Source organism: Neopsephotus bourkii, unplaced genomic scaffold (assembly GCF_033783945.1).
Source record: "Neopsephotus bourkii isolate Nb327-2 ecotype Australia unplaced genomic scaffold, CSIRO-AGI_Nbou_v1 NB_1624, whole genome shotgun sequence".
Taxonomy (NCBI): Eukaryota; Metazoa; Chordata; class Aves; order Psittaciformes; family Psittacidae; genus Neopsephotus; species Neopsephotus bourkii.
In genome coordinates, this window is record NW_026902099.1 from 2,994,309 (window position 1) to 3,007,113 (window position 12,805).

At 44.3% G+C, this 12,805-nt stretch overlaps 1 protein-coding gene across 10 annotated transcripts in view; it reads right to left on the bottom strand.

Annotated features, from left to right (window-relative positions):
• BRD1 (bromodomain containing 1) overlaps nucleotides 1–10,991 on the bottom strand; it is a 69,217-nt gene extending 58,226 nt beyond the window's left edge. For 3 of the 10 annotated variants that reach the window (XR_009728389.1, XM_061372904.1, XM_061372906.1), the window contains exon 1: nucleotides 1,777–2,239. The gene's annotated coding sequence lies outside the window, so the exon portion shown is untranslated. Of the gene's footprint in view, nucleotides 1–974; nucleotides 1,101–1,776; nucleotides 2,240–5,406 lie in introns of those variants that run through there. The other 7 variants (XM_061372903.1, XM_061372902.1, XM_061372900.1 and 4 more) reach the window with 6 other exon arrangements.
• Between the last annotated feature and the right edge of the window lie 1,814 nt (nucleotides 10,992–12,805).

Here is a 12,805-nt window from a genome sequence, read left to right on the forward strand (position 1 = left end):
GCTACGGAACTTAACCCAGTACCACAGAAACACACACTAATGCTAGGTTTCCAAGCTCTTCATCCCCCCTCTGCTCAAGAGATTCTGAAGCATGGCTGCAAGCAGGCAATGATAAGAGGAAGAAAATATTCAAAAGCACAAGTGTGCTTGCTTAAGGATTTAAGACTACTATTGTAAAAGTCAAACTGTTCGATCAAGAATGATAAAAAATGATAAACTAACATCTAAGCATCTCCCCTATAATACTTATCTGTTAATAAAGCTAAATTAGGAAGCAATTTACAGTCACAGTTAAGTGCAGAACGGATACCCTACAAATACGATGCAATGCACAGAGTTATGACTGGTAGCACTCTGACCAAATTTCATAGAAACTGAGTGCAAATACCTTAAATGCCTGGGAAGCCAAAGTACTGTTTTGTTTTCTTTCTGCAAAATCCTTCTGTTTGCAAACTTCCTATAAATGTTCTGGGTGAAGACAGGATTTCTGCATAACAAATTCATGACTGGCAATTGGCTTGCTTTTCCCAGTTAACAATCAAGTATCTTTCTTCCCTTCCCCCTGCAGTACCTTGCAGATTGACAGGAATGAAGACCATAGATCCAGGTTTGGAAAAGAGTAAACTGAGATAATTTCCATTCAGCATGAAAAAAGATACCACACTGACACCAAAACGAAATTACTTTAATGTACTTTTCTGCCTCTTAAAACAACTCAAAAGGCTGCAGAAGATAAACCGGAAAAGTTATCCACAGCTTTCCTCTAGGAATTACATCAGCTGCTTGCAAAGAAAGCCACCAGCACACGCTTTCCCTAACAACAGAAGTATACCAAAACTGCTGCTTGTGTGGAACACACGGCATGAGGCAAAAAATACTCTATACCAAGGAGCAGGGAAGCTAAAACGAACAGGAAAAGTGACACAACGTGTACTTTTTTATTACAAATTCCTTTCACAAACTGTCCTAGTTACCTTCCTCCTCTTCAAATAAACTGCCTTTGGTCCCTGGATCCCCTGCTCAATGGAAAAGGGAATTCCATTCTCAATGGACACTTTCATGCAAACCATTAAAAAGAGAAAGACACAGGAATGCTCTTTAGTCCCAAACAATGAAGGGGGTGAGCAAACAGGGCTTACAAGCATACGGGACGGACACCACTCAACTTCAGCCGCGGGGCAGCATAAATCCCCTCAGGGCAATGCCAGGAGCTGGGGCGCACGCAGCATCACCTGAGCCGAGTCGGGCCGAGCCCCTCCCGCTACCGGCGCGGCCCCCACCCAGCGCGGAGCCCGCCCGCGGCCTCGGGCCCGCCCTCTCCGGTCCTGTGCGAGCACTTCCTGCCCACGCCCAGGGAGCCTCCAGCGCGCTCCCACCCCTCCGCGCCGATGGTTCCTGCCCGGCCCCGGCGTTCCCCCCTGCCGGCCCCCCGGAGGATGGTTCCTGCCCGGGCCCATCATCTCCAGCCCTTCCCAGCAGTCACCTCCCTCCCCTCCGCGAAAATACTCGGCCCACAATATGGCGGCTGATAAAACAGCTCGAGCGGCGCCCTGCCCCCGACCGCCGCGCTCCGCTCCCCCCCGCGCAGCCTCCGCGCCCGCCCGCCTCGCCCCTCGGCCGCCTCTCCCCCACCGCCGCCGTGCCCAGTCCTCCCTGCCCTCCCCTAACCCCTTCCCCCCGCCGGTCTCCAGTCTCCCCGCGACGGCACCTACCGGCTCCCAGACCCGCAGCCCCCACCCGCCCGCCGGCCCCCGCCGCCCGCCCGGCTTCACTCACGCTGTGGGAGCCGCCGAAGCGCGGCTGACAGACCTCCCTCTCCGCCGCTGCGGCCGACGCTGCGGCCGGTTTAATGGCGGAGGTCCCGCCGGCGCTGCCGCCTGGTCCCGCGTCCGGCAGCCGCGGGCAGCCGAGCGGGCGCTGAGGGAGCCGCGCTGCCGGCGGCGACCCGGCGCTGGGTGCAGGGCTGCTGCTGCAGCCGGGCGCGGCGCATTCGTGAGGCGCGGCGCAGGTCGCGGTCCGGCTGCGGGCTCGGCGCTCAGCTCCCGGGGCTGAGAAGCTCCCCTCCCCCCTCGGCACAAACAATGCGGCTTCACCACAGCGCTGCGCCGACGGGGGGGAGGGAGGGAGAGAGGGAGGGAGGAGAGGAGGGAGTGAAGGGACGTGAGGGCGCCAGGCACCGCCCAGCCCCGCCGCCGCCGCGGGGCGGGACCTGCGCACAGCCGCTCCTCCGGCCCCGAATGGCGGAGCGCTGCACGGGGCCCTGCGGCCGGGCGAGCCGGGCCTCACCTCGGGGGACAGGGCAAGAACGCGGTGGCCGGAGCGGCGCGTTGCCCCCCCAGCGAGACCGCTGAAACGGCCGAGCGCGGGAAGGGGCGACAGGGCGGGACGCGGCTGGTTACAAAACCACGGCTCAGAACTACAAGCGAGTGGTATTTATTATTTCTTTGGGGGAGGTCCAAGCTCGAGGTTCGCACACAGAAAATCTGCTTGGAAGCTGGCTCTTGCGCGCCCTCGGGGTCAGGGGGCTGCTAGTAAATTCATCGGTAATAGCCGTACTTTTTGCCAAAAGCAAGACAAGTTATTTCTGTCTCTCCCTGAGGCCACCCTTTGTTATGTATTATTTTTAGACAGCCATTACAGCCGTACTCGAGATGTAGAGGATTTTGCTGCAATATATTGCGAGGCAGCTGCACCCACATGCTTAAAAGCAACGTTCAGCCAGCCCAGCCCAAGACAAATACTTGCCTTCGCCAATTATGCATTACAAGTCCTGGGTGCAGTAAGCAGCAAAGTGTCAGGAGCAGGTATGATTCTCTTTGCGCATCTGTAACAGCTGTAAGTGAAGCCTTCTTCAGAACAGCTTACCAATTAATTTTTACATTTTCTCTAGTACTACTGTGCTGCTTGCCTCAAACAGCAGTTGGTCCTACAAAAAAATGTCTAGCAAATAAGAAATAGATACACCTGTCATTACTTGTAAAGAATGAGTGAAGGTCCAGAAAACTTAAGTAACTTTGCTAATGAAATCCTGTAGAATGGGCACTTTCCAACTCCTTTTTCCCCGTCACGGACTATCCAGCACACTGACCTCTTAACAAACCAGAAGCTATTAAAACCTGAGTGCACTGCCCCTCAGTGTGGAAACAAACCTTTAGGATCAGATAGGCACAGTAACTTCAAATTCCAATAAAAAAAAGACTGTATGAGCTGCAGAGGCTGTCTGGTTATTTGTGTAGTTGGCTGTGAGGAATTACTCTCTGACAGTATCACTTAAGTTGTCCTACCACCGGTCTCAGAAGTCTGATTTAAGTTAGCAGTGTTGCTCTGGAATTCAGCTCAACGGCAGAAAGTATTAGAGCAGCATACTAAATCATATACCTTTAGTTCACAAAATATAAAAATTATGAATGTTGTCAAGAAGCTAATAATCTTATTTACGGTAGCAAATGTGTTATCTTTTAAGTGATAATCCATGTGTGTATCTGCCCTGCAGCTGTACAAATGCTTTAGAACTAGAGACAGGTTTTCCACAGGGCACTTGATGGTATCCATACTCTCACATCTGATGTGCAACTAAGTCCGGTGTCTTTCCAGGTCCTTTTCTCTCTCAGGCAGACTACAGGACTGTTCTGGAGCTGGACATCCCTCTGATAATGCAGTGTTCCTTATTGATATTGCATTATTTAAACATCTTTATGTAGTTTAAATTCATTATTTATTCTCTTTAGTAAGCTCTACTTACATGACTTTTCTTGAGATTCACCTTCCAGCTCTGCCTGCCATGTGCACAGGGCACATCTGGCAAAAGCACTCCATCCATAAGGTGTAAGATCTTGACCTTCATGCCGATAAAACCAGGAAGTGGCGGTTCCAAAATTATTTCATTAAAAAGACAGTGGCTGCATTGATTCCCACAACCTATTGAATAAGGACTCATAGCACAGCCTTAATCAATCACAGCAGCATGGTACAGTGCCAGAACCTGACCTAACAGATTTGAGCTGAAAAGTTTCTGAACCACATAGGCCTCCCTGCTCCTCAGATTCTCTACAGAGCTTCAAGGAACTGCTGAGCTTCATTTCCTGGTTGCCATACTGAAGATGGTGTCTCCACCTCAGATTATTAAAACATGCAGGCAGGGTTCATCCGTGTTCTAGATCCTCTCAATTATTCACAGTAAGAAGGAGAGGAGGTTTTGCTACAGATGGTTCAGGCTCTGGCACAGAACAGATGTCACGCCTTGATATGGACCTTCAGGCCAATGGCACAAAGATCAGGGCAGGCTCCACACGTAGTTCTGTATCAGGAGCCTTACACTTTCAAGTCATTTCTCATTGACCTTATGACAGGATACCAGATTAGGATCCTCAGCCTCTCCTCATTAAATATTAGTATGTTAGTCTGAATTATTTCAAAATTTCAGAACATCTGGGGCATCTTACCAGTCCTCCACACACGCTTCTATAATCTGAAGGATATGTTTCCTTTGCCTTCTTCATCTCACAGGTAAGACATGGTGCCTTGAAATAGAGTTCTTTCTACTTTTGGTCAAGGAAGAAATAATTCTATTGGGATACCATACAACTTAAAGCAAAAAATAACTGTCCCTCTGAACCACAATTTGCTGGCAGCAGGACCCTCACTACCTTGCGTGGCACTAGCTCAACATGAGCATGTGGCTTCAGGCCCTGTCCATCAGAATCTTCTCACCCCTACTTGGCAGAGTCAAGTTTTCATTCAAGCTGCCACTGCTGATTCACCCTGCATGGAAGACGTCTACAGAAGGAGAATCTTCTGCCTACCAGCTTTCACTTGCACCAGTTATCAAATTCTCAAAAGAAATGCTTCAAGAAGTACAGATCATTAAAAAAACCCCAAATGCTATTTAACTGCTTCAGCATCCTCCTCTCTTTTCCTTGCAGTATTAACCTTCACACACATTTCTAAAGTGTATCAGCTACATATTATCACCTTTGTTTTACAGATTAGTAAAGATCAACTGCAGCACCTAAACACTGGCAGTGGTGTTGATCTTCCTTGAATGGAACTCTGTATCCCTCTCCCGGTCAGAACAGCTGGCTGGTGAAGGAACAAGCAAGTGGCAGAGCCCACTCCACACATGCTTTAGAACCTGCAAGAAACTTCCAATTTCAAGACAGGTTCTAGACTGCCACAACATATGTGTGTGAGTCTTCTTCCTATCACAATGACAGATCTGCCTGACCTTGCTAAGTCATATGATGCCTCTGCATGATGCCTCAAGCCAATCTATTTTCAAGTCACTGAACAACTTACACCTTGAAACTCCTCTATGCATGATTTATATTCCCCTCCAGAATACTGTCTCATGATACAGAACATTACCATGGTCCTTTCATCCTGCAAGGGGATGCTTTTCGATCTCACCTCATCAATTGTGATATATGGCACTGGTGAAGTATTCACAGGCATGACTCTGCAAGGCTGGTTCTTCTCAAAGGAAGGGCTGTTCCCAAACCTCACAGAACCCAGGACAGCATGCACTGTGGAAAAGATGCTGCAACCCTGCCAAAACACACATAAGAGCAGTATGTTGACAAACAAAATCACAGCTGTTTATCTTCACTCTGTGAGGCGGTGTAGTGTCTCTCCATCTCTCAGCTCATCTTTGTGAACTACTCTATATAAAGACAAATCTATGTATCACTGATCAATCTCCTAGTTATCACGGGTACTTTGGCAGAAAGGCTGACTTCTTTTTCATACTAAACTGAGTGGGATATATGGTCCAAAGTCCTAGATGACAATTCCAGAACAGAGATCAACATTTTGGCTTCTAATATGAAAGAAAAGTGTTAGTGCTTTTTACCCTTACACATTTACTAAATATTTCCCTTGTTCTCTGGTTAGAAAGAATAGTCTGCATTTTCCTTTTCATTCCTCTGATCCTGGACTTTTAGCCATATTATGACAAAAGGGTGATTATCAGTGTTTATCCATGTTGACCAGCTGCTAATGAACTGACGATCTTTGCCTCATAGCCTCACTCTTACTTCCTACACGTGCCATCTTTCTCATCCTCAGAATCAAAGTGTTTCTATAAGATGACCTTTTAGGCCTCCAAAACCAGCTCCTGTTAATTCAAACAAAGGGTCTTCACTGAAAGAGGAGTTTTAAAATAGACTGCAGGCTGTGTCAATGCCTTTTATGGTACTGATAAAGACAGGGCCTTTTTATCATCAGAGCTCCACAAGAACTCAAGCAACATCATTGTGCTTGCTAAGAAATAACTCTGTGAGCTGCATCTGCAAAGCAGTCCTATGGAATGTTATCTATAGATAATACCTAAAGATCATTTGACAGAGTGGTCTTCAAGCTGTACAGCTGCTACACAAAGCCCTCACCCCATTTCCATATAAGCATTTGTGGCAATTACTTCTTGGAGTCACCTACTGCAAGAAGAGGTACGTAGACTGTCACTTGCAGACAGAAAGATATGTTAAGCACATCACTGAGATACACAACTGACAGGAAACTTACTTCCTGCCTTACTTACCCTTCCACTATCTAGCTTGAATCCTTTTAGCATCATGTACATTTGGGATTTTGCAGTTACAAGATGCTGTCAACCAGATGTGCTCCTCAGTGTTGTATAATGCAATGCAAAGCTTGAGCTCACCCCTATGGACACTGCAAAGATTTAAAAAAATAAACAATGAAAACCTTCAGTATTAGGATATACATGAAAGCATATGTAAACTACAGTTCAACACAATGCCCAAATTACAAAATGCTGCAACAAAAGCACGAAACTTGCCCATATACTCACCTGCAGATCTTCTAAATAGCAAAACTGCTATCTACTGGAGATTATTTTATCACACATAAACCCCTGGAGCAGAGTTATTTGCACTCTTATGTGTAATAACGTTGCTGTTTACAGAAGAGCAGAAAGCCATAAATAAGGGAACAGTATTCCCCTTCTCTCCTGTCATTGCCTCTTTGGCATTAATTATTCAATTCCTAGTGTTTACAGTTTGGCACCTTTATTGTGTTCTGCATAGTAACTCCACCTGCAAAGGTCTTTATGGGAGGCTATTCCTGCCAAACGGTACCTGCCATCAGCATAACCCTTCATTAACAAGTCACCAAGTTTCTGTTTAGCTCCCAGGACTGCCTCCCTGTACAATCAGATGAAAACGACTGCCAGCACCAGGGAGGCATCAGGAAAATAAATCCAGTGCCTGTTCAGCATCCCTAGTTATTCACCATCATTAGTTTAGCTGACAGGAGAAGCTGCATGTTCAGAATTGGAATGTCTGTCAATTTACATAGCATAACAAACTGATATGAGTTATAGGCAAAGACAAAATGTCAGGGGTAATGGGTAGGAATCAAGAAGCAGAACAATAATTGTTATGTGAAAAGCTCTAAAAATATCATGCTTGCCTACCAAAGAATTACAAAACACTGCATCTAAACAATTTACATTGGATTTTCACTTCTTTTTATGCAAGACGCGCTGACAAAACCTTAGCAGCAGATAAAGACTGAATTTATAAAAAGTTAATGCAACAAATAAAAGCAGCTATGTGAATTGAAAATTTTTGCCAAAGGCAGCCACAGTGAGGGGAAACCAAAGTGCTCTCTATACAAGTATCACAATATTTTTCTCAAATCAAACATCCATTTCAGTATTTGTACTTCCAGTTTCTCCCTTTGGTTATCCTCATCAGGTATTGATTAATTTAGTACAAACACAGGTAACTGCTTAAGCCAGCATAACCCATGAAAACAACATTACTGCAAATTAATTATTACTCTTTCAGATAATCCTTTTCTATTTCCTGATCCTTTCCTCTTCACTGGAAAAGACCCCCTACACAGCCTTCATCCAATCCAAGAAAAGTTACCACCTTCATGAAGTTGAACAATAGATAAGGCTTATTTTATTTATTAAATCTGTTTGAGAGATTTCTCTATTCTCAATTCCTTGCTGTCAATAACAAAGGTTGCAAGTGTAATATGATGAAGTATAAACTCAGAATGAAGTTGTTTTCCTAGTTAGGTCACTCACAAATATGTATCTCCAAGAAACAATCTCCAATGTTTACCATGAGTTAATACTTTAGCCTTAGTATAATTAAGTTAAAATTCAATCACCAATGAGACACAAATCCAGTCTTAATTACTTTACTACCTCATCCTCATTCATTCTAAAGAACAAACCTGGTCTGCAGATGATTAAGGCAGTATGCAACAGAGTAAGCTTTGCTGTTAGAATCCCTAGTCATTTACTGCAAAAGAAATCCCCAAATAGATGGGCCCATTCAGAACTAAAACCTCATTTACATGGGGAAAGACTACATAGCAAGGTAACATCAAAATCAGGGGAGGAAGAACAGAGTGATTAAGTCAGAAGCAAGACACAATACATGACATCCACAAAAAAACCCGAAACAGGAGAACTGGACACAGCCTGTAGCTTCCTCTGTTCAAAGACCCAACTCATATGTATCATTTAACAAACAGTAATGAGCTCTACATGTTTTCTTTGCTTTATCTCAGCCACGTTTACCACTTCAGTCAGTGCTTGATGCTGGCTAAAAAAAAAAAAAAGAAAAAAGATCTTCCAAGCTCACACATAAGTAGATCAGTTCTGATACATAATTTGGCTTCATAATGCAGACAGAATCTCAATAAGCTCAAAAAATGCTAGAACAGGAACTTCAAACTGAGCATTCCTGAAAGACATATTCCAGCACCATACTTGCTGCACATGAAGGGCAAGTATGAGTAAGTCCTGTGAACATGCTATCATATGCTCAATTCCAAGTCAAAAACCAACAGTGTACACCTCTGACGTGCTATAAATCCAGGACTATAAAGAGATTAGACCCAATTGTGTTTGTAACAAATGAGATAATTATGTAAAAGTACAAAGGCATCATGGTTTTGGCAGTGAATGCTGCTTAAAGTTGCTCACAACTACTGTGTAATTGCTCGTTCTTTATATGAGCACCCAACTTGACACCTTGGATCTGATAAGCAGAGCCAAGTGCCTACTGAAGTTAATAGGGTATGTATGCTAAATATGTAACTACTAGCCTTTGTTAAGTGTTCTTAGAAATAATATCACTCTGATACTGAATTCAACATCCAAATTTAGTACTTCTGATCTCTATTTTGAGGTTTTGATCAAGTTGGCTGTGTCTAGATAGCGTCCTGGAAAAGGCTGCAGTCTATACAAAGAAGAAAAGAGATCATTTTAACTATATTACCTCAGCTTATACAAAAGGCAGCAATTCTTTGTGCTTGACTTAAAAACTATTACTTCTTGATATAGTTTTTGTCTTCATGATTTCATATGGAAAACGCACCACTGATGATGAAGTTGCTAGAGGTGAAGCGAAAGGTTTGAGTGATTCAGTAAGGAAAATAAGCTTATCAGAGCAGGTTTGGAGATAAAGAGCAGAAAAATGGTTAGCACTGGTAGTATCAATATGCCATTGTAACATTTAATGTTTCCAAAGGTATATAAATTCAAAAAGACAGAACTACATTGACTTATGAATGCAGTATCTGTGTTACCTTTACTATCAAGAAAGAAATGGATGGAAGGTAGCAAAAAAATCAGATTAAAATGTGACTCAGTGGCTGAAGAGACTTTGGAACGTCGGAACACAAAGCTCTGTCTGCATCAGCTAAACATCTACAATAATCACATAATATTAACAGAGAAATAGGTATATTTAAGGCACATTTTAAGTTCTGTCACACTAGGAAGGGATACAAGATTTTAATCTAGTTTCCAACTGGTTTTAAACTCTTATTATACCCTCCCTGGGAGCCTTCCGAGTTTAGTGCACACACCAATATTGAGAATGACAGAAAGTTGGATACTTACGGTTATTGCAGTGACATTTCCTTCTTCTCTGAACCTGTAACACCTGTTCTTCAGAGAACTCAAGTTTCTTTAGGAGCATGCTCTCTTAGCTTTACAATAATCTACAAAACGTAACAGGCTGTAGGGTAAGGTATCCCTGCCCATAGCATGGGATTGGAAATAGATGATCTTAAGGTTCCTTTCCAATGCTAACTATTCTATGACTCTATGACCCACGTACTGGAAGTCTGCTCCAGAGACTGGACTAAGAAGTCTCTTTGTTATATTCATTTAATGTCATATCACTTTTAATTCATACCAGTTTCAGTTACACATGCAAATAAATATGTTATCTGTTTCAGATACTGTGAATAAACAAGTTTATAAAGGCGTAAATGGGAAAAAACACAGAAAAAAAATACTCTTCTGAAGTTAAATAGAAAACATTTTTGTTTCTTTCTGTCAAGATGCCTTGCACAAACCTTCCTAGTATTTATCTTGCCAAATGACCATGTTCTTTCACATGTGAACACTTCAGACTGCATACTATGGCGAATCTGTGTCTTTAGACCATTCCTACATCAGTGTTGCTACATTCACCACAAGCCGGCAGTCTGGAGCCTTCTCTAGGAACTGCAGTTAACTCTTTCCATTGCCTGTCACCAGATCAACATCAGCTCCTGAGTTTATTCTTCATATTACTTGGTTGGCTGTGAGAAGACTTTCTGGTCTCAGATTTACGCAGGTTTTTAAGACCTAGTTTCTAAGTTTCCAGTGTATTTTTGCAAAATAAGAAAAAGTTCCACCTATTTAATTGAATTGTGATATAAAGCTATAGATTATACACTAAATCAGCGATTGTTTTTGAAGCCACTTAGGAGATCACTTAAAGAAACATTCATTAATCTCAAATATCAGTAACCGTTATGGAAATTTTCAGAATAAGATGTATGAAAAAATGAAGAGGTACAGAGAGGTGCATACAGAGAGAACAACATGCAGTGGGAAAGCACAAAGTGAATTTTCAGGCTTTTTTAATTTACTGTAAAATTTTCAACCACAAATTGGTCAACTCTTCCAAGGCACAGCTGTTAAAAAGGGGCAGTTAAAGAGCTATATATTCTAATATTATCAGGTTTCTGTGTGTAACCATGCCGTTCCAGGTAAAAGTCAACATAATTGCTACAATTTTACAGTTCTCTAAAAGATGCTTTATGAGATTATATATTTCTATTTATTATTATTATTATTGCATGTTAAATAAGCACCACAATTTCCTGTCAACAGGCTGGTGATAGAGGTTTCTTAAGTAAGCTATCCAGCTCTCTTAGAGTCCAAACTTTGTTTTGAGGTAGTTGTAATCATATAAATGCACTTTCTAACAGTGGAAACTGATCAAGTCATAGAATCATAGAATGATTTGGGTTGGAAGGGACCTTAAAGATCATCCAGTTCCAAACCCCCTGCCATGGGCAGGGACACCTCACACTGAACAAAGTTGCTAAAACATCCAACCTGGCCTTCAACACTGCCAGGGGTGGGGCAGTCACAGCTTCTCTGGGCAACCTGTGCCAGTGCCTCAGTAGCATGCTCAGGGAAAAAAAAACCCAACCAAAACCCAACCACTTGACATGAGATTTTCAAAGGAAGCATTAACTATAATAGATCACTTACTTTATGGTAACTGGCACCACCCATGTGGAAGACCAAACCAGTACTATAGAAGTACAAACATACAAATGCTGTAGAAGAATGTTCAAGAGCTCCATTAATCAAAACTAATCAACTGACTTCATGTATTGCCATATATCGATTAAATTTGTTCAGTTAAGAAATCGATTAACTGAAAATAATTCAGATCAAAACCCAAGTATACTTACTTCAGCTCTATTTCTCTCTTTAAACACTGTCCTAGTCTAAAGATTAGCATTGTTTCCAAACCAGTGCTGTTGTAAAATACAAGTTAGTATGACCAGCAGCTGCCACTGGGAATTATGTGTCAAAGTCTCACCAGATCACGTCTTTACCCAGCTTTCTGCAGAAATTACACACATTAAAAAACCTCCCCCCCCAAAACCAAATCCACCCTACTTCACCCCCACAACCCAAAAAGCCTGACAACCATGACCAATCTTTCTCAAAGAAGGAAATTACCAACCCATCACTGAGCACCAAAACTGGAGGAGCTTTATCCAGAAATATTACAAGACCTCAAGCACACAGTGAGTCACTGCTTTTCTGAACTGACACAAATTACATCCTTCACCCCCAAATGACCCTCCCTGCGATGGCTGCTACTCAGATCAAATTGAAGCGTCCACAAAGCACCCGTTCCAAAGCAGATGGTGGATGCAAATACAGCAAAACAGTGCCCAGAACCAAAGCTAGCGTGCATTAGACCGCAAATACATAGCAAGGTGGATGCTTTAAAACTAAATATGCATAATAGAGGCTAAATTCCTGAGACGGTTAGGGTTGTGCTCGGAGCAGGGGCATACCCACGCCCCAGCACCTATGAAGGCCTCTCCTTCGGGACTCGGCTGGGGGAGGCTGCGACACTGCCTGAAGCGAAGGCCCTGCCGCCCGCCATCCCCCAGCTCCCGGCACTGCATGCCCGCCCCCGCTGCGAAGACGGGTACGGCCGTTCCTCCCGCAGCCTCCCTATGAAGGCGTTGCCGCCCATATAGAGGCCCCGGGAGGCCCCCCGGGGCCTGGGGTGTCGCAGGAACCCCCAGCACGCCGTCGCCGCCTCCCTCAGCCGCCCCAGGAACGAAGCGGGCGGAGCGAGCACCCGCCATGTCGCGCCTGTGCAGAGAAAGCTCGCGTCTCACCCCGACCCCGCCGGGGGGCGGCGCAGCAAGACACCCGGCCACCCGCAGCCGCCCCGGTCCGGGCACGGAACCGCCCCGCCACCTCCTGCACTTCGCGGTCCGGAAGCAG